Below are 18,926 nucleotides of genomic sequence, written 5' to 3' on the forward strand. Positions count from 1 at the left end.
AAAAAGTTTTATTTCCCAGAGGACAGTAATGCTGAAAGACAGTAAACAACTTGTTCTTGCCCAAACTGGGTTCAAAACCATCCATGCTCTGAAAGGGATGAAAGCAGATTTAACAGAAACACAACTTCTGTTGTAGACAAATGAAGCATTTGACACTTGTGGCCTAGAAATTCTGAGATAATAAAACTGAAAAATGATGAGTTGCAGGTGCTAGTAAAAATTCTGTAGCTGCAGATGGCTAGATGGAAGACTGAAACCATGCTGAGTCACAAGAGGCTATTTCAGAACGTGAGTTTGTGGGTAATGAAGTAGTAATTCAAAAAGGTGAAAGGAGGTGTGTTCAAATGTCTTGTCAGAGCCAGTGCTGCTGTCAAGGACTGTAAGAGGATAGAGGACATCAATACCTGAAAAGGTATTGGAAAAACCTAGCTACTCTCTTTATGTGGGGAACAAACTTAAGCACCAGTGTAAAAGAAGTTTTTCAGAGCCTTTTTCCTCTTTTTTTGATCTTTGGAGCCAAGAGTGTCTTAAGTGTAGAATAATAGAATTTCTAATGCTAGCTGAAACATGATGTGGCACAAAACAGGTGCTCAGCTTCTTATTTTCTGTGCTATGTTGCCATCAACTCATCTTTGCCCACTTCTCCTACAAGCCATGCACTAGTCCACTATTGTGCTTTCCAAGTCAAATCATCAAATCCTTACTTGTTTTCTTTGTCTGACTTGTTTCTGCATTACTGCTCTTATCAGCCACTGTCAAAAGGCAGTTAATTTAGTATCTTTTGTTGCTTTCTCTTAAAACAGCCCTAATATATCCCCTCAAAACTTACTCTCCAATAATTTTACATGCAATCTGCTGCCTTTTTTTTTTAAACATTACCCACCTTCTCTTGTCTTGTCTTTACTTCAGTTGTGAAAGGATTTTTGACAGGGTTTGGCTTTCTTACATTTAATAACTTCCCAGCGCCTGGCATTAGAGAACTCTTAGTTAGGATCTGTGGATGTAATTGTAATACTCATAAGTAAATAGTCTGAAGTAGCTAAAGGGCTGAAGTAAAATCTCTGTTGGTTTTAGAGCTGAGAGCTCTGAATCACGTACACGTGATTGCTCTGTAGGTACCTGAATGTACTGTGGTAAAGGTTTTGGGTTTCTTTTCCCTCTTCAAGCCTCATTTGTAGCTACATTCTCTCATGGGATGCAAGTAAATTATGTGCACTTCATTGGGAATTATTCCTACTCTGCCAGTGGAGAGCAGAGCCCATGACTGGACTGAAGCCAGCGTTCTTTAAAAGTTCACATGCCTTCTATTTGCTCTCTAATTTAGACTCCTTCTGACCAAACAAAGGGAGGGGGAGAGCAACGAAAAATAGTAGCATCTGTGTCAAGAAAAAAATTCCAAGGGTTAACATAACATGATGTAAACTGTTTCATCTGTTCTTCCTACTTGCCCATTTTAATCAAAAGTGAGTAAGTAGAGCTTATATGCACTGAACTTGAAGAATGCTAATGGGATGTCTGCATCATGTTGTACCCAGAGTACTTATGCCAGAATAGGAGAGCCTTTAATTCTGTAATTCTCTAAGGAAAGAAAAGCCTTCTGAAGAGTTACTTTAAATTTAAACTCTCATTCTAATGTTAGGCAGCCTGTTGGATCTCCGAGTTAAAAATTGCTTCAGCTTTAGTTACTAGAGCCAGATGTAACGTTGACCTTAAATGGTAAAAGCTCCCAAGAGTGAAAGAGAGGCTGGCCCGAGGGGAAAGAGAAGAATAACTGAAGTTTTAGGTAAGTAATCTCTATAACCAGGAATAAGCTCTTTTTCAGCTGTGAAACAGAACGGAACCATTTTTCCTCCTTAAAGGTACAGTACCTTGTTCTTGTGATACTGAGGGGCTGGTTCTTTACCTCTTCTCCTCCACCCTCTTCAAATTCTATCTCTTAGTCAGATTTTAGCTGCTTAAAAACTGGGTGTAGTCATTGCAACCTCGTCCTGCTTACAAACTGTCTGGGACTATACAGGAATGAAAAAGAAAAGGCTGTGTTAGTTATACTGAGACTTGATTAATAAAGGTATGTAGTCAGTAATTCAAGGCAACCTGATTCACAGATACTGTCATCTGTATTGTGCTAACCAAGAGAGTCTTAGGAGCAATCCATATTACAGAGAAACAGATAAGTCACAGAATGCTCTTTTTCTTTTCTTATTTTTTTTTTAAATTGTATTACTTTCCTTTCCTCATGCTTTTAACAGTGCCAGAGTGGTTCATATTGGTGGATACCTACTTGTCTGGAAATTGTCTTTTAAAAAGGCATTTCCAGAGTAATTTCTTTATACAGTCTGTGCTTGAGTTTAGTCCTGTTAGATGCAAATTAATACTACAAAGTTGTGTTTAATTGGAATGCTATACAGAGAAAAACAAATATCTTCAAGTGTTAAAACGTATTTCCTTTAGTAGAGAAAAATCTCAGTATTTGCTTTTCCTGACATTTTGGTTTTCGGTTTTATCTGTGGTATTTGGTAGGTACCCTGCACTACAGTGTATTTAGTTTCCTTGACAAATTAAAACACATTTTTGTGTTACTAATGTGTATGCTAAGGTCTTCTTTTGCTCCAGACAGCAGAATGTAAACAACATGAAAGAATGAGATCAGTGCAAAGAAGTGATAGCTGAAATTAAAGATTTATGTTTCTGTTACTAACTCACGTTATGAACAACTTGTGTTAGTGAGTTGATTCTTCAAATCTGCATGGCATGGCTTCACCTGGTGAAAAATTCTCTGCAATCAGTAGTGAATTTCCATCTCTGCAGAGGGATCAGAGCATAGTTTTTAGTTTCTGCCATACAGAGATTGGGTGAATTTAGAGTTCTGAGTGTAGACAGTGTTCTTGTGAGTGCTGACATTTATATTTCATATGGTAGGTATTGTGTGCACTTTAGTGAAAGTTTTCTTCAGCTTCAAGAGACTGTGATAAATCTTACTTGTTAAAGCATTTCAGATCTTGTTGCAAAACGTGTAATAGTTTTCCTTTTATTTTTTCTGTGCTATCATTAGTGAACAGCTTAGTACATTTAGGTTAAACTTCTAGTGACCTTCATGTTTTAAATCAACAATTATACGACACTTGGAGCCTAATAATCTAATGATAAAACTCACAGAAATCTAAGTTTATTAGAACAGTGGAATTTAAGAATCAGTCCAGTACATGAAATGCTGAATATTGAGGGTCCTCACTTATATAATGTTCTCATGTTTCTGGCCTCCAAAGACCCTTGGTCTTGCATGTGTTACTTTACTTGTGATGTTTTATGCAACTCTTCAACTTGTGCAAGGATGTATAAGTTTAGAAGGTATTCTAGAAGGTTAAGTTTCCATAACTTGTTTTTAATAATGTGTAAAGGTTGGGATAATGAATCTGTGTCTAACTCCTCCAAGTCTGAACCAACTATATATTTCTAATACTTGATATAGCACTTCAACAGCTATTGTTCTTATTTCACACAATCCTTTTTTCATAGGATTTTCATTGTGTTTAACTTTTAGAAATCCATCCACTTCACATTTTTCTGAAATAACTTCTAAATTATGTCTGTGGGCATGAAATCTGTATACTTCCCTACCTTCTATTTTTTTGTGTGTCTGGGTTAGTTTTAACAACTATAGTCTTATTTATCTGGGACCAAAACACTGGAAATTAAGAATTATCTAGCAGCCAGATTCATAACTCCAGTGTTTAGCCCCGTCCTCCTTTCAATCAGTCTGCTTCCTGATAGCTTTTAAGGATAGTTTGGTGACAGGTAACTTTTAAAAAGTTATTTAGGACAGAGTGAGCAAGTGAGATATAGGGAGTTGGACCTGGGAGAGACAGATATGAAAGCTTCTCCTTTCATGGGTTGTATGTGTATGTTCCTCACATGGAGTTCTCCTTCCTCTTCCTTTGCTGTTTTTAGAGAAGTATGTAAGTCCAGGAAAAAGGAGGATTAAATGGCTTGTGAGTGAAAGGGGAAAGAAAATCCTTGCTGTTTCAAGATTTGTGGGCTATTTAAAGATCTGGGGGATTTGTGAGCAGAGATACATCTTTTTGCTGTCCTAACATGCAGCCTTCCTGTAAACTAAGCAGAAGAATTTCCTTGTGATATGCTCTCTGTCTGTGCTTCCTTTGAAAAGTGGGTCAAAGAGATGTTTTGGATCTCAGTATCAGTGACAGAAAGGAAATCTGAGTGGGTGATGGATCTCTGTAAGCTTCTAAACTAGTGACTCAAGACATGAGTTACTGCTTATGTACATGTGTAGAGCTGTTGTGGAGAGCTAAGACTGTGATCTACTGTTATGGTAGTGCTTTGAAATAATAAGTCACTTTCCCTCCCTGAAAAGTAGCTCCTAAGGATTCTGAAAAGGAGAGAAGGATTTGTTATTTAGAGCAAGTGGACTTGTAACCTCAGGTTTTGATGGAGAGCTTCAGCTCTAATAGCATCCCTGGATTTGATCCTCTAATCTAAGTAGGTGGATGTAATTTTTTTTTGCTTTATATTTCTGTTCCTTTATGTTAATTTCAGTGTGTCTATCATTAATTTTACAATCTCAAAAAACAATTTGAGAATTAAATTTTACTTAGGAATTACCAAATTTATTAAATATCTAAAAGATTGAAACAACAAAACCAACAACAAAGACCACGCACTCATGTCCATTTCATAGCTGAAATCAAGAATACCTTACCATGTGCTAGAACTTTCACCTATCCTTAAAATGCAGAAAACACAAAATCTTTAGCTATCACAAGTAATCAGGGACCTGTAGTATGGTAGACATCTGCAGAGATCTGTGGGTTTGGACAAGGGAGGCTTGTAGAATATGATCTTTCCTTATGCTAACAGGGGTTGCTGGGACAGGGGAGGATGAGAGGGCAGGGAGGGAAACATGCAAAACTGCCAGCTAACATATGTCAAGTAAGTATATAAACCTGGAAGTATTTTCCCCAGCTAAAGCATATTCTGTTGTGTTTTGTTATGGTGAACATGCATAGAGTCACTGCTGTCCCCTAATTTATGTAAATATGCCTGGTGATTATCCAAAGAGAGCTGCAATCTCATGCTTATAAAATACACCCACTGGATTAATTACTGGGATTTCTGCAAAGAGCAAAGGGGTTGAAAAGTGGTGCAAAAAGCTTTTTATGTAGGAGCTGCACATTGTTTTCTTACCCAGTGTAATACTTTGCATCGTGAAAATGAATGCATGATAGAAATTCTGGGCTGCTGGGGCAAGTACAATAGTTGCTTTGGGGTAGAGACTTGCCTTCTGAGTAAAATTATTGCTGTTTATATAATTCTGCAGAATGTTTTGTAAGGCTGAAGTTATACATGGGGAATTTGGCTCTGAGCCTTTGCTTTTGAAATCGTCAGCAAAGTTTCCATTGACTTCAGTGTTGCCAGAGGAGGCACTTAGAGAGCACCACAAAGGTAAAGACTCTCTCAGGGCAATCCAAGTAGGAGAAGCAGGTCTATTTTCACCCATCTAATTTTGTACTAACAAATTACAAAATCTGTCAAATTATATCTTTTTCTAAAATTTTGGACAAGAAAAATCCTCTATTTCATTTTTGAATGTTCTCCCAGTTTCTCCAGTCTCTTTTAGAAGGTGGTAGAATATAGTAAGGTGTCCTGTTAAGACTTCCAAATTTGTGCTGAACTGTGCTGTAACTGCTGAACAGAAAAATTAAAAATAAAGCGTCTGGCTGTAAGTTGAAGGAGAGCTTGTGGAGAGGAAGGGAAATAATTTGATGATGTATGGAGATTGCTTCCCAATTTCAACTGCTGAATTTCCCATATTTTTCTTTATAAATAGTGATTGAAATGTGCTGACCTCTGGGCTTATGAAAATAGATTTAATGATTGTGACCTAGTTGCAGGGGAGGGTGGAGTTTGTCCCAGGAGGAGGTGCTAAGTCAATCTGATGTTCTGCACATCACCTCAGACTGGAAAAGTCTTGGAAGCAAACCTACATATTGTGCCTTCTTCCCTTATGCCAGTATAGTGGTGCCCATCCACACTTCCCTGAGTACTGTTGCAGTTAAGAACTTATTCCTGTTCTTTGTTAGCTAAAATCATCAGCATTGCTCTAAAAGCTGGTTTTAGTAAGTGCAATAGTCAGTGGAGCAGACTGTTGAAACCCAAGCAGATTTATCAGAATTCCTAGGTATCTTAGGAACCCAAAGCAAGATTAGGAAGGTGTGAAAGCTACTCAATGCATTAAGTAAAAAATATCTGTAATGGACATGGAGAAAGAATTTGTGGGATATGTTCTAAAACCTCAGCATGTAAAACTCAGTTTTTGTCTTCATGGTGAGGTTTTGGGATCTGTTTGAAATTTCTTCTGCATAAAACACAGCATTAAAATGTCCCTTCCAAAACTCATCTATTATGTGCTAATGGAATAGAGCCACTGGAGTATTAACAACCTTGTTCCCTTATAAGAAGATCTTGATATTTCCTGTTGGATTAATTTTGTGCAAGGCTTTGACATTTTCTGTTTAACAGATTTTAAATGTTTTTCTTAGTAAAATGACAGACATGAACCATCTCACTCTCTACAAAACTGATGTATAATTGTAATGGAAGGGTGAATAATACCTGAAGATCCCCAAGGAAATCTGTCCTGTTGCCATTTGTTATTTCCCTGTCAAGTAATGAGTTCAGAAATTACATTAAATACCAAGTGGTGATTTTTACTGATCACTTTAGAAATGATGCTAAAATTAAGGACTCAGAGAAAAAATGCTGCACACAGGAAAAGTAGTCTGGGCTACATTGGGAAGAGTGTGGCCAGCAGGTCAAGAGAGGTCATCCAGCCCCTCTACTGAGCCACACCTGGAGTGCTGTGACCAGTTCTGGGCTCCTCAAGAGAGACAAGGAGCTGCTGGAGAGGGTCCAGTGGAGGCCACAAAGAGGATGGAGAGTCTGGAGCATCTCTGACGAGGAGAGGCTGCAGGAGCTGGGCCTGGTTAGTTGAGAGAGGGCTGAGAGGAGATGTCATTAATGCATGTAAATATCTCAAAGGTGGGCTAAGAGGATTGTGCCAGACATTTTTCAGTGGTGCCCAGGGACAGGATGAGGAGCAATGTCCATAAACTGAAACATGGGAAGTTCCATCTCAACGTGAAGAGCAACTTCTTTACATTGAGGGTGTCAGAGCACTGGGACAGGCTGTCTAAGGAGATGGTGGAGTCTCTCTGGATGCTCGTGAATGCATTCCTGTGTCACTGCTCCAGGTGACTCTTTGTCAGGGAGATTGGATTGGATGATCTCCAGAGGTCCCTCCCAGCCCTAATTGTTCTGTGATTCTTTTTATGAAAATGGTGAGTTGTATTTCCTTAAACCATCCAGCAAGTCAAACTCTCTTCTTGTAAATTGCTGTTGCTGTTTGGATTGTGTGCAGCTTTGCCTGTGTGCACGACCTATGGGTCTGTCTCAGCAGACTTTGTTCATTCCTGAGAATTTGGCTCCACTTAATATAAAGATGTTTTCCCTTTTCAGTTGCTTAACAAGCAAAGATCAGGATTGATGGACATTTTTTCCTACAGAGCAGGACTTAGTAAATTTCTTGTACAGCTTTTTACGAAATGGGCACAGATCCACCAAATTTTTCACCTAATTTTATTCTTAGGTAGTAGTTGGTGAAATGTTTTCTCAGAACAAAGTCTCTTAAACTCACGACAAAAACCTTGCAACTCCCAATGTATCTTACACTCATCTGTCAACTTACATGATTTAGAAGTTGTGAAGCTGGGAGGTTTTTTTCTTCCTTTTGAAGGTGGGTACTGTACAATCATCCTGTGTACTTATCTTCTGAGCATCTGCTTGGAAAATAAAACAACGTGCCATTTTGACATCCAAGAAAGTGCTATAAAAAGTCTGTTGCTATGTTTAAATGCCTACACTCAGTTGCTATAGCAATAAAAATATCAGGAATGATGTACGAATTGCCACAGTGCATTACCAGCCCTTTCCTGGACAGGGAGATTGTACGACTGAGACTGTGACAGGAGTGCTATTGGAGAGCAGAGTTGCCCTATAGTTCCAGGTACCCTGTGGGGTTACCTGAGAGCAAAATGTATCCCAGCTGTATGAATGCCGAATTGGCTGGGTCAGACAGGACAGTTGGGTCCCTACCGAATTGAGTTGCCTCTTCATGACTTGTATGTTGAATATTTGGACCAAGTTCCCATTTCTCTGCAAGACAAGCTGCTGAAAATGTTGACCTTTCTCTAAATTCCTTCAGTCCCATGGTATCAAGTGTGAAAATCGGCTTACAGACTGCATCAGCCTGTGAAGAGTTTTCTCCCTGTAACATCCCAGTGTTTAGTGTAAAATGTCCTTGCTCCTCAGTTGTGTCAACCCTGCTATCTAAAAGGAAGAAATTAAATAGTAGCTAATGGAATCTTTAGCATCTTTGTGGGGCTCAAAGCTTTGAACATTCAGTTACTTCTCGAAGAGAGCAGGAAATTCGACTTCCTTCATAAAACACAGCAAGCAGAGGAAGGCATGTTATTTTGGCAACTGTAATTTGGTTATGGAATTGAATTGTTTCCTCAGACGTTTCTATGCCTCGTTCTCTTGACTCCTGAGGAATGTTAGAGGAAAGACTTGGAGAAGTTGAAGTCTTGTTTGAAAGCAAAATAACTGGTTCTCTTTATTCCAATTAGCTTGATGAATCCTCAAGTTCAAGTTGCAGAACAGTGTGCAGATAAATTTGCATATAATAATCCACAGCAGTCACATAGTTGATTCAAGTATTTTCTTTAATATACTCTTAGGAGTCCTCTTGAGAGGTCTGATATCAAGAATGTAGAAATACATATTTTCAATTTTTGTTAGTTATTTTGTTTCAATTGTTGTTATTGATTAATGCTCTTTTTCAAGGGTGTTATAAACATGTAGATGAAGTGATTCTTAGAGGCAACTTTGATACTCTGTAGTTTGAAGGTCCACTTAAATTCTGCAGTACTTCTAAGTACACTTAGGCTTTCTTATTTTTCTAAAAAGACTGGATAAACTATTGCCATGTACATGGATCACAGTTTTTCTCAAAATAAGGGTTGCAGTGTTACACACATAGTTGCAACCCTCTCATTTCTACTAGCTTACATTTGCAATCTCAGTAAGGTATTTTTCTATAATCAATCTTGAGCATCTTTGGGATTTAATTGTAATGTTTCAATTTTGGTTTTAAGTGTTGAGAAATGTGACTATTTGTAGCTTTACAGCTACACAAACTCTAGTGAGTGTGGAAGCATGTGTGTTTCTCAGCCTCTGTGGGGATTCTTTGTTTACTTTCCTTCTCAACTGTTCCACATGGAGTACTGGGCAATTACCTGGGTTTATCCTTAAACAGTAATGTCAACAGCTCTGATTGTGGGTTTGGTTTATTGATTGTTACTTGGTTTGTTTTTTTATTTTTTTTTACAAATCTAATAGAGGAGTCCAAATTTTAGATCCATAAATATTTATTGATAATTGTTTACTGAAGTCCTGTGTAATTAAAATTCCAAAGGTTATCCTTTTATGTCAAATTTGGGAGGTGCTTCTGTGGCTGTTCATCATGTGCCTATAAAACCAGCACATCTGTGCTTCATTTACAATATTGTAGCTTTAACTGTTATGAATATGTGGTCACATGACTAACCTAATTGGGGAGTGGGAGAAGACAGGAGGGGAGATGTATGGAACTTAAAAACTGTAGCTTATATTTTTCATGATGCTGTCAAATACTTGAAACAAAAAAATTCGATTTCCCTTATAACTTTGTCCATAGCACCCTCACCACAGTTGTATTTCTGTATTTCTAAGCTGTTCTATATAGTCTCTGTTTCAGATGCTGTACATCTGAACTTGCATCTGCCATGGGAATACAGACTTCCTGATATCTGCCAGCTCCTGCATCAAGTTAGCTTGAGACTCTCACCAGCTTTTGGCAGTGCAGGAAGAAGAGGGAGATCTGAACACACATTAGCTACATAAGCTCCTTTCTGGAGAAAAAGTATTACATGGCTATTGTTTAGAGACACATTTCTAAGTTATCCACTAGTCTTCTTTAAGTGTTAGCTATGTATTTATTCTTTCCCAAATCTATTTTTGGTATTGTTTTCCTTGGACTAAAAATTATGCTGTTATTCTGGTTGTCAGCCAACTATCTTTCCCCCTTCTTCCCTACCCTCCCTTCATTCCCTTCCAGTACCCTTTGAACTTGTCCGACTTGTTGAATTTGGCAGGAGAGGATTGCAAAAGTATTACACTCCTACAAGTGAAAATCAGTGGTGTGGTAAGAGAGGAGAGACCCAGCTTAGTGCTGCTAAGAGGAAAGGCTCCACTATGAGCTGAAATTATCACTGATTCTGTTTGATCTGCCAGCTGGCAACCTGGCATATGTGAAGCTTAAAACCAGGCACAGCAAATGCTGTCTCTTGGCTCTCCAGACTGGTAGGAGACTAGGAGACATGTAAGCTTGTTATAAGGGCGATAAGACACAAAATCATCAAAATAAAATACCCAAAGAACAGGTTTTGATAGCTCAGCTGCTTAGAAACAACCCATTTTTTAATGCAGGGAGACATAGGTTACTAAATGGTCTGTTGTTGCACTGCTGTCTTTATTTTGGAAAAAAATAATAAATGTCTGTGAAACAGACCATGAAAGCTTCAGGCTGATAACTCTTGTGATTTCACACCAAGTTCTAATAGCTGGTGGCAGTCCATATGTTTGTCTGCTTTCCAAAGTAGTGCAGAGCACTGTTAGTTTGTAACACACACCCTCATCTGTTTTGCAGATTTTTCCATCGAGGCCGCAGTGCCTAAAAGGAAAAGATCTGAGGTTTCTGCAGTCTTTGAGAACAGTCTATAGACTCTGCTCAGCCTACTCTTTAGGCATGTCAATCAGGTTCATGGGAATGTTGGTAGTGGACAGGTTCTTCCCATGGCAAGCAAATGTCAGCCATCCGGGTAGAGGCAGCCATCCTAATTAGACTTTCCTTATGCAACAGATGTTTTGAAGCTCAGCCAGGGAGAATAAAGTAATACCCAGAGACAGCAGCTCTTATCTGCTTTCTCGTCATTTAAAGAAGGCAGCTGGGGTTCAGGAATCTGTTCCCTCAAAATTTCCTTGCATCTGAAGTGGTTTCTCCACCAATTATGTCCTTCTGTGCATGTTCAAGGTCACTAGGCAAGCTCTAAGGCTGATGAAACTCCAGGAGTTCCACATCATGAACACGACTCACTTGGACTCACAACTTCAAGTGCCCTTTAAATCACCTGTCATAGGTTTAGGGGTTTGTTTGATTTTTTTAATATATAGCAAAATCCTGGTCTCTGAATGTTATTCAGAGTATGCAGATATTTTCTTTTTGGATGAGGAGTATTTTTGTTCTTCTTGTTTTTTGAAAATAACATCGGGAAAACCAGCAACACAAAACAGATGCTCTCAAAATGAGATATAGTGATCCTATTAAAGAACTCCCCTTCTGTCTTCCTTCAGCTCACTTCAGACGTTTCTAGAAATCCTTTTTGTTGAAGTAAACTTGTAAAACAGTAAAAAATGGAAGAATAAGATCTCGGCTGCACACTTTTTTTCTGTTACTCACTGGTTTGTTATTCTGTGATTATTAGAAAGAAATTAACCTGTGGTAACATCTTGTTTTCTTTCTTTGTCTGATCATCTATTTGGAAGAGTTGTTCATTTTGCTCAAACAAACAAAAAGATGCCACCCTTTTCTATCTAGTATTAAATTTGTTTCTTTATGTTTAAAACAGGAAGCTCCAGCCTACAGAATCCCAGCCATCAGCCTGCTGAATATTTATTATCCTTTCTTCACCTGTGCTGCAAGGCACTGTGCTGACCATGAGAATTCCAGACCTTAAACTTCTCTGATAGGTAATAAGCTTTTTATTTGTATTTTAAATTTTACCTCTGTTGTTTGAAACAGTTGGATTAATTTGTCATTTGTGGGTCTCATCCAGTGCAGTAAGTAAGGAGTCCTGTACACAAGAGAATTGCACAGGTCAGTTGTTATTCTGACAATTTTAAACACATTTCAGTGTCATTTTTTTTTTTCTTGATTGACATATGTTTCCCATTTACTAATTTTTAAATTAAATGCTACTTTATAAACAATTCTAATTAAACTGTTCGGTAAAAATTATGGATCGGGTCATAGATGAGAAGATATGAAATCCTAAAATAATGTTTCTAGAAGATAAAAATCATGGTTGGATTGCCTAATATCCAAAAAACTGTATCTTTTCCCATAACTATCAAACATTATTCCACTGAACTGAATGCTCTACCTAGATGGATGTTCATAAAACTCAGGATGTAACTGTGCTTTCTTGGTGACTGGAAGTGCAATGTGCTTTGGGTGTGTGACAAAAATGAAATTTAGTTCAGCACTGCAAGAAATGAGACAACTGATTTTAAATAACACAACGAGTTTTGCTACAATGAATTTAATAATTTGGACCTAGCCTGAAGCAGTATTTATTCCACAGTACCAACATCTCATAAACAGTTCAGGTGAAGAAGCCAGACCAGTGGCCAGTTTCACTTAAGTGCATTGGGGAGTGATCATTTCTATTTCACAGTAGTAAATCTTTGCTCTATTGGCAAGTGTTTATTGGAAAGTGATGAATAATTACATTCACAGTATTTTGAATGTTCTAATATTCTTAAAATACAAAAAGAAATCATCTTTCCCAAAATATTTGAAGGATATAGAGAAAGATGTGTTGTTATACAGTGAAGAACCAGATACCTTGAAGAGATCAGAACTGAATTGCTGAATCCCTCACATTCTTGAGCACATGGTTCTATTATTTTCTGCTTCATTTGTGCTATGAAATAATGATTTAAATGGGTGAAATTTAATGTTCTAGTCAGCTAATAAGATTAAATAATTTACCAGTGCAAAGTATTTAGCATGTTTTCAATATTCAGACCTTCCTCAGGAATATTAACCCATCACAGTAAGGGCTGCAGCTGGGCAGCTTTGTGTGGGTAAACCGACCAAGTAACTGTTGCTTGTCTTTGCAGAGTAATCTGACTAGAAAAGTTGTGTGACTTACTAATGCCCTGACTTCTGGGTTGGTGTAGTTGAAGAAATACAAATGAAGACAGAATATGAATCTAATGAGTGACCTAAATAAAACTCCATTGCTCCACCCTGCTACAAAAAAAAGAAGAAAATTCAATTTTAATACCAAAGGACTGATAGAGTAATTGGTAACTCTGTAGTTGAATATTCATGAACCTCTGTGGTACGTTCACTTAAGGTACTGATTATAATTCAAACAAGCTGTGTGATTGAAATTTGCTTTTTGCTTCACCTCAAAAAACATGCCTAACACGTATTCAGAATTGAAGTGGATTGTTTTCTGCATATGGTAGAAAAGTGTGGTGCCATTCACACAGATTGGCAAATAAATTGTTATGGAAAGTACTGTAGTTGCCCTGTTTATCTTTTAAATTCTATAGTTTCTTCAGAAAATAATTTCTGATTTAACTGGATAATGAGAATTTTAGGGAAAAAAAAATCATAGCTGGCTCTGACTTTAAATTTAAATATTTCCTTTAACAAAAAAATGTAAATGGCATGTTCAGTTAGTAACTTTATCCTCATTGTTCTGTAAAAATATACTTTTTTTTGTTTTTAACAAGATTAAAAACATAACACTTGGAGGGAACACTTAGAAAATGAATTTGTAGGTTGTCTTTAAGTACCATGGAAATTCAAATAAACATTGTTCTAACTAAGAAACATTAACAACAACAAAAAATTTTGCATTGGAAAAAATATTTACATGCCTTAGAAACATTTTCAACAGAATTCGACATCATCTTATTTGCAGAGATCAAACAGTATCATTGGTATTAATGTGTATTTAGATTTTTTTTTTCCATAGGTATGGACATTATATATTTTGTTAAGCTAGCTTGGCAATTGTTATTTTTGTAGTCAGTTGTTGAGTATAAAGAAGAAATGAAGGGAAGATGTGAAAAAAGATGAATGGAAGATACATTAAATGTTTCTAGAAAACCTAGAAACTTTAGTTCTAAGTTGGAGGTTTCTATTTCTCTCTTATTTCTTTTGATCTGGGAAGATGATTTCTTAATTGGTGCAGCCTAGGATTTGGATAGAAAAGAACATTAATAAAGAGAATTAAGATTTTAATTCTTAAGAATTTAATTTCTTAGCCAATGTAATTAAGAATTAAGACAAAGATAGAAGCTGTCTCTCTTTAGCTTACTATTCCTTCCACTGCCCCAAGTAAATTTTTTGGAAGGTAATCTGAAATAAGTCACTTCAGGAAAGGCCATTATATAAAAAGGGTTAATTTTAACCTAACAAAGTTTGTCTCCCTGGGCTTCCCTGTAGTCGTCTGAGAAGTGGAAGGTTCATGCAGAATGCAATTTAGAGAGCCTAAATTAAATTCCTGATTTTAGGACAGGAACTTAAGTTGATTCAAAAATGGGCAAAAAACCCAAACCAAACAAACAGAAAAGTTCAGGAGACAAATAGCCTTAGGCCAAAGTGAGTCCTCATGAAAGGTTCCCTTTATACATATTCTCATGCCTCTCAATCTGTTGAAGGCAACTGACATTGTTAATAATATAATTTTGAAGATGATGAACAGAATGAAATGGGTATAGGCTCTTCTTCTCTTGATCCTTCCCCACAGAGAACACCAATTTTGGTGTTACTGATTTTGGTAGGAACACTTGAAAGAGATCTTAGATCAGCATTTAGCAACTGTACCCAGCCATATCCAAAAAGAATATTTGAATGAAAACAGCAGTTTCAGATGGCAAGTAAAAGCAGGTATGTGCATTGTCTGTAAGACAACAATTGATTTCTCAGCTTATTAAGTTTTGATTTCTTTATATCAGCTCTAATAACTATAATAGGACTAATGCAAAGGTGGTGTTCAGTTTAACTGAATTGATAAAGAGACACAAGCAAACTAGATAAAGTTTCATAATGGTTATCAGATTACAATGCCTGAGGCAAAACTGGGCTTGAGAACTTCAAGGGGAAGAGGGATGCTGAGGTGAAAATTTAGCTTTTGGAGGAACTATTTGACATATTCCTTTACTTACCTGTACTCCCAGGATTTGATATTAGGAAGCTTTCCCTGCTTAATCCTGTCCTGCAAACCATACAAGGGGAGGACAAGGTGTGACCTGCCTTGGTTAAAGGCATAATCATGTTGCAGCAAAACAGCACAGGGAAAACTTGCAGGTTTAGAGGCAAACAAAATGTACAATTTGTCTGTAGAGAGTGGAAACTTTGATTGGAAGTTTGTCTCTTTCTGTAGTCAGTGGAAGCTTTGATTATGATATGTGGAAAAGTAAGTAGGTTTCTTACAAAATTTGCTGGACAAGAATTAAATGTAATTTGGTTTGATCTTGTGCATCTATGATGGAGAATCTAGCCATAGTGAATGAAAACTTAGAATGATATCTATTGTTTCTTTGTTAAAGCAACCTTGTTGTAGAATCTCTATTATAGATTGAGTTTACTAGGTACACAAGGGAAATAATACTTATGGTGTGAAATAACTGAGAGTTGTGAAGTCATGTGGCCTTTTTGAAGTTTTTAATATCTCAGTGGGGAGATTGCCATCCATTGTGTATCTTAGATCAGTCTTATACTTTTGTTTTTTACATTTCTTTGTCTACTAAAACCTGATGTTTATACTGGCTGAACTAGTAAGAAATATTAGAGGAAGAGAAGAGGTATTTCAAGCCTTTATCCCAGAAAATGGATTTATTCCTACTCCTGTATATTCCGTAAAGAGAAAACCAGTGGGAGTGCAAGAGCATCTTAAGACTTTTCCTCAATTTGTATCACTGATTTGAGCTGAGATTATTCTCATGTTTTTTCTGACTCAGCCACATGTGAGGCTTTTGGACCAAGAGTGTAGGCAGCACTGTACAGCTTAATATATGTGACAGGGAGAGGTGTCATCTCAAAATAAAAAAGGCACATTTTTGCAGTAAGAACAATCATTCACTGGAACAACCTCCCCAGAGATGTGGTAATGGCCCCACTGCTGGAGGTTTTCAAGATACAATTAGAGTATGCTCAATAATCTCTTCTAGGCTCCCTTTTTTAGAAAAGGGTTGGGCAGGGCTGTTCTGGGATTCAGTGATGATAAGTAGGAAAAAGATGGAGAACACCAATGATACTTTGTAATCAAGAGCTGTGTAAACCTTTATGCCAGTCTCAGCTTCTTGATTTTCTGGAAGTTTCTATATTGATTTGCACCTGTGTCTTCTAATAAAGGGTATCGAAGACAAACAGGATTTTCTTCACAGAGCCACAAAATTGGGGATGTCCTTTATTGTGTGTGCAAGCAAATGTGCCTGTGTGTGTAAGACTGCAAAGTTTGGAAAGTGCTGTTTTGCTGTCATTTCTCCTGTGAAATTCAATTCTTTCTCTATGATGCATCTTAAAGAACTGAAAACACTTTCAGTGACCTTCCACCCAAATAGCCTCTTAAAAACATCTGAAGATTGCTCATCTGCAAGAATCTAAAACGTGACAAAGCAGGGAGATGCCAGACATTCTTCAGACTGAGATATGTTTACTTCTTCATGGAGGCTGCTTAGGAATCCAGTATCATCCTGGATCTTAGTTCTGGCTGTGGACTTACCATGTACTGTTTGTATTAACTAGAAAAATGTAAGAAAAAGTCCTTTTCTCCCCTTGCTTTCTTCTGCCTGTGTTTCTGTCCATCCATTTCTTCAGCATCACAATTACTTGTGATGGACAAAAAAGGCACTTTTCCTTTGTTTACTTTCTCAGTATCACTTTCTTTCAGAAATTGAAGCTGCTTCACCAGCAGTGAATATAAGGGCTGCACATCCAGGTCTTACAAATCATTCACCTGATCACACAAAAGGATGATGTTCATGCTACTCCAAAAGCCAAACCCTTCTTTAACACCTATTGTTTTCAACCATCTGCAGCTCAGGCCTTTCCAGGTCCAGGGGCTGTATAGAATTATTGCTTCTTTAAATGCATCTCATCTCTGGTTGAACTGACTTATGTGCTGCAATTATTTTTCAGCTTCCTGTGATAACAAATTCAATTATTTAAATGTGTACTGTTGTGAAGGAACTATTTTCTACTCAAACAACTGCCTACTAACTGCTTTTGGCATCCTTATCCATATGTACTGTGTAGAATTGAGATCAAATAATTAATAGGCCACCCTCTTTAGTCTATTTAACACTTTCTAACCTGTTTCTATCCAGAAGTGTCTTTTTTGCATGGAAACCATTTGCAATTGCTGACCAGTCTTTCTTCTATGAACCATTTGTTTTTATGTTGTAGGGGGTTTGTTTTTGTTCTTTTTTGGGAGTGTGTGCGCTTGTTTTGTTTGTTTGTTTGGTTGGTTTGGGTTTTTTTGAGATGTGACTAGAACTGTTTTAAAGATGTGGTCTCGTATTCTATGCTGTTTCCAGCTCTTTCCTATAAATTCTTAACATTTTTGCCTTTTTGGCTATTTTCAGAGAACTATTAAAAATTACTCTAATCTCTTTCCTGACTTGTAAAATGTAATGGTGGGCTCTTATTTAATTCAGTGTATTTTATATTTGTTTTTTTCTCATGCGCATCTATTTGCCTTTTTCACCTGACATTTTATTATTCAGGTGCTCAGTATCACATAAACTACCTTGGCTGTCTTTAGCTCTGATTTTCCCATCTCGTCTTTAATCATCTGTACAGACCCACTTTTCCAGATTCTTCAGGACTATGTTGAACACCTCAGTACCTGTGGAAGTGTAATGTCTGCAGCACACAGAACAACTTCTGTCCTTATTTTCTTCCTTCAGTTACAGGAGATATTTCTCTTTTGTCCTGTGGGAGCAGTTTCCTTAAGGTGCTTGACAGAAAATTTTGTCAAAACCTCTCCTTGAAAAATACATGTTGTCTATATTAAAACGCTTGTTGATTTCTGTAAGGAATTTAATGAAATAGCAAGGTTTAGACTGCTGGACAGTCCTGTATTAATTTATCATTCTTGAATCTGGATCTATTTAGTAATAAAATATTACATTAATTTCTTATCTAGGACAGTTATTATCTAAAAGTTAGGAACTAGGATGAAAGTCTTAAGTGATAATAAAATTATAAAGCAATCATTCCTCAAATCAGAAGTTTGTTTTGTTTGGGTAGAATAACAAAGCAGCTCAAGGTCAACATCAAAATATTGAAGGAGGCGTTTGGAAAGAATGAGCACCCTTCATTGTGTGCCTTTATCTTAGTGTCTGTCAGGCTTTTTATTTTCCTTTCATCACCTCAGGTAGATAATGCACGACTTTTTTTCCTGTGCATTTGCCAGAATGTTGTCCAGAGGCACTCTAAAACCACAAAACTTTGATTAATAATAAAACTTTTGAAGTATTGGTATTTCAGCATTTCTTCTATTAAAGATTAGTCTTATCTATGTAGATTTATGATATTGTTAAAATTACAATGAGTTCCTATATGTTCTTTCAACAGATACTTTCTAAATACTTTACCTGGTTTTGTATTTTTTATTTCATAATATATTAGAATCATGGAATCTTTTTCATTCCGTAATTGTCCACAAGTATTTTAAACTTAAAATAATGGGTTCTGTTATTTTAATGCAACCTTGTTTACTTTATTTGACATAAAGAAAAGAAAGTTAAAGTAATAAATCTGAATGTATGTGACTGCATACTTATTGTAGGCAAATCTAGAATGCCATTTTGACTCATATAAAGTTTTAAAATTAGCATAATTAGATACAATTTCTTATTAGAGTGATGATGAGCAATACTGAGTTCTAGCATGGCTTATAAAGTGCAGTGAAACAGAACTAAGAAACATGAATTCGGGTCAGTTT

At 36.9% G+C, this 18,926-nt stretch overlaps 1 protein-coding gene across 12 annotated transcripts in view; it reads left to right on the plus strand.

Annotated features, from left to right (window-relative positions):
* Positions 1-18,926, plus strand: part of IRAG1 (inositol 1,4,5-triphosphate receptor associated 1) — a 73,403-nt gene that overhangs the window by 11,138 nt on the left and 43,339 nt on the right. For 2 of the 12 annotated variants that reach the window (XM_056494177.1, XM_056494184.1), the window contains exons 1-2: positions 1,471-1,783; positions 11,802-11,922. The gene's annotated coding sequence lies outside the window, so the exon portion shown is untranslated. Of the gene's footprint in view, positions 1-1,470; positions 1,860-1,971; positions 2,069-11,801; positions 11,923-13,077; positions 13,317-18,926 lie in introns of those variants that run through there. The other 10 variants (XM_056494176.1, XM_056494185.1, XM_056494180.1 and 7 more) reach the window with 7 other exon arrangements.

Source organism: Oenanthe melanoleuca, chromosome 5 (assembly GCF_029582105.1).
Source record: "Oenanthe melanoleuca isolate GR-GAL-2019-014 chromosome 5, OMel1.0, whole genome shotgun sequence".
Lineage (NCBI taxonomy): Eukaryota > Metazoa > Chordata > Aves > Passeriformes > Muscicapidae > Oenanthe > Oenanthe melanoleuca.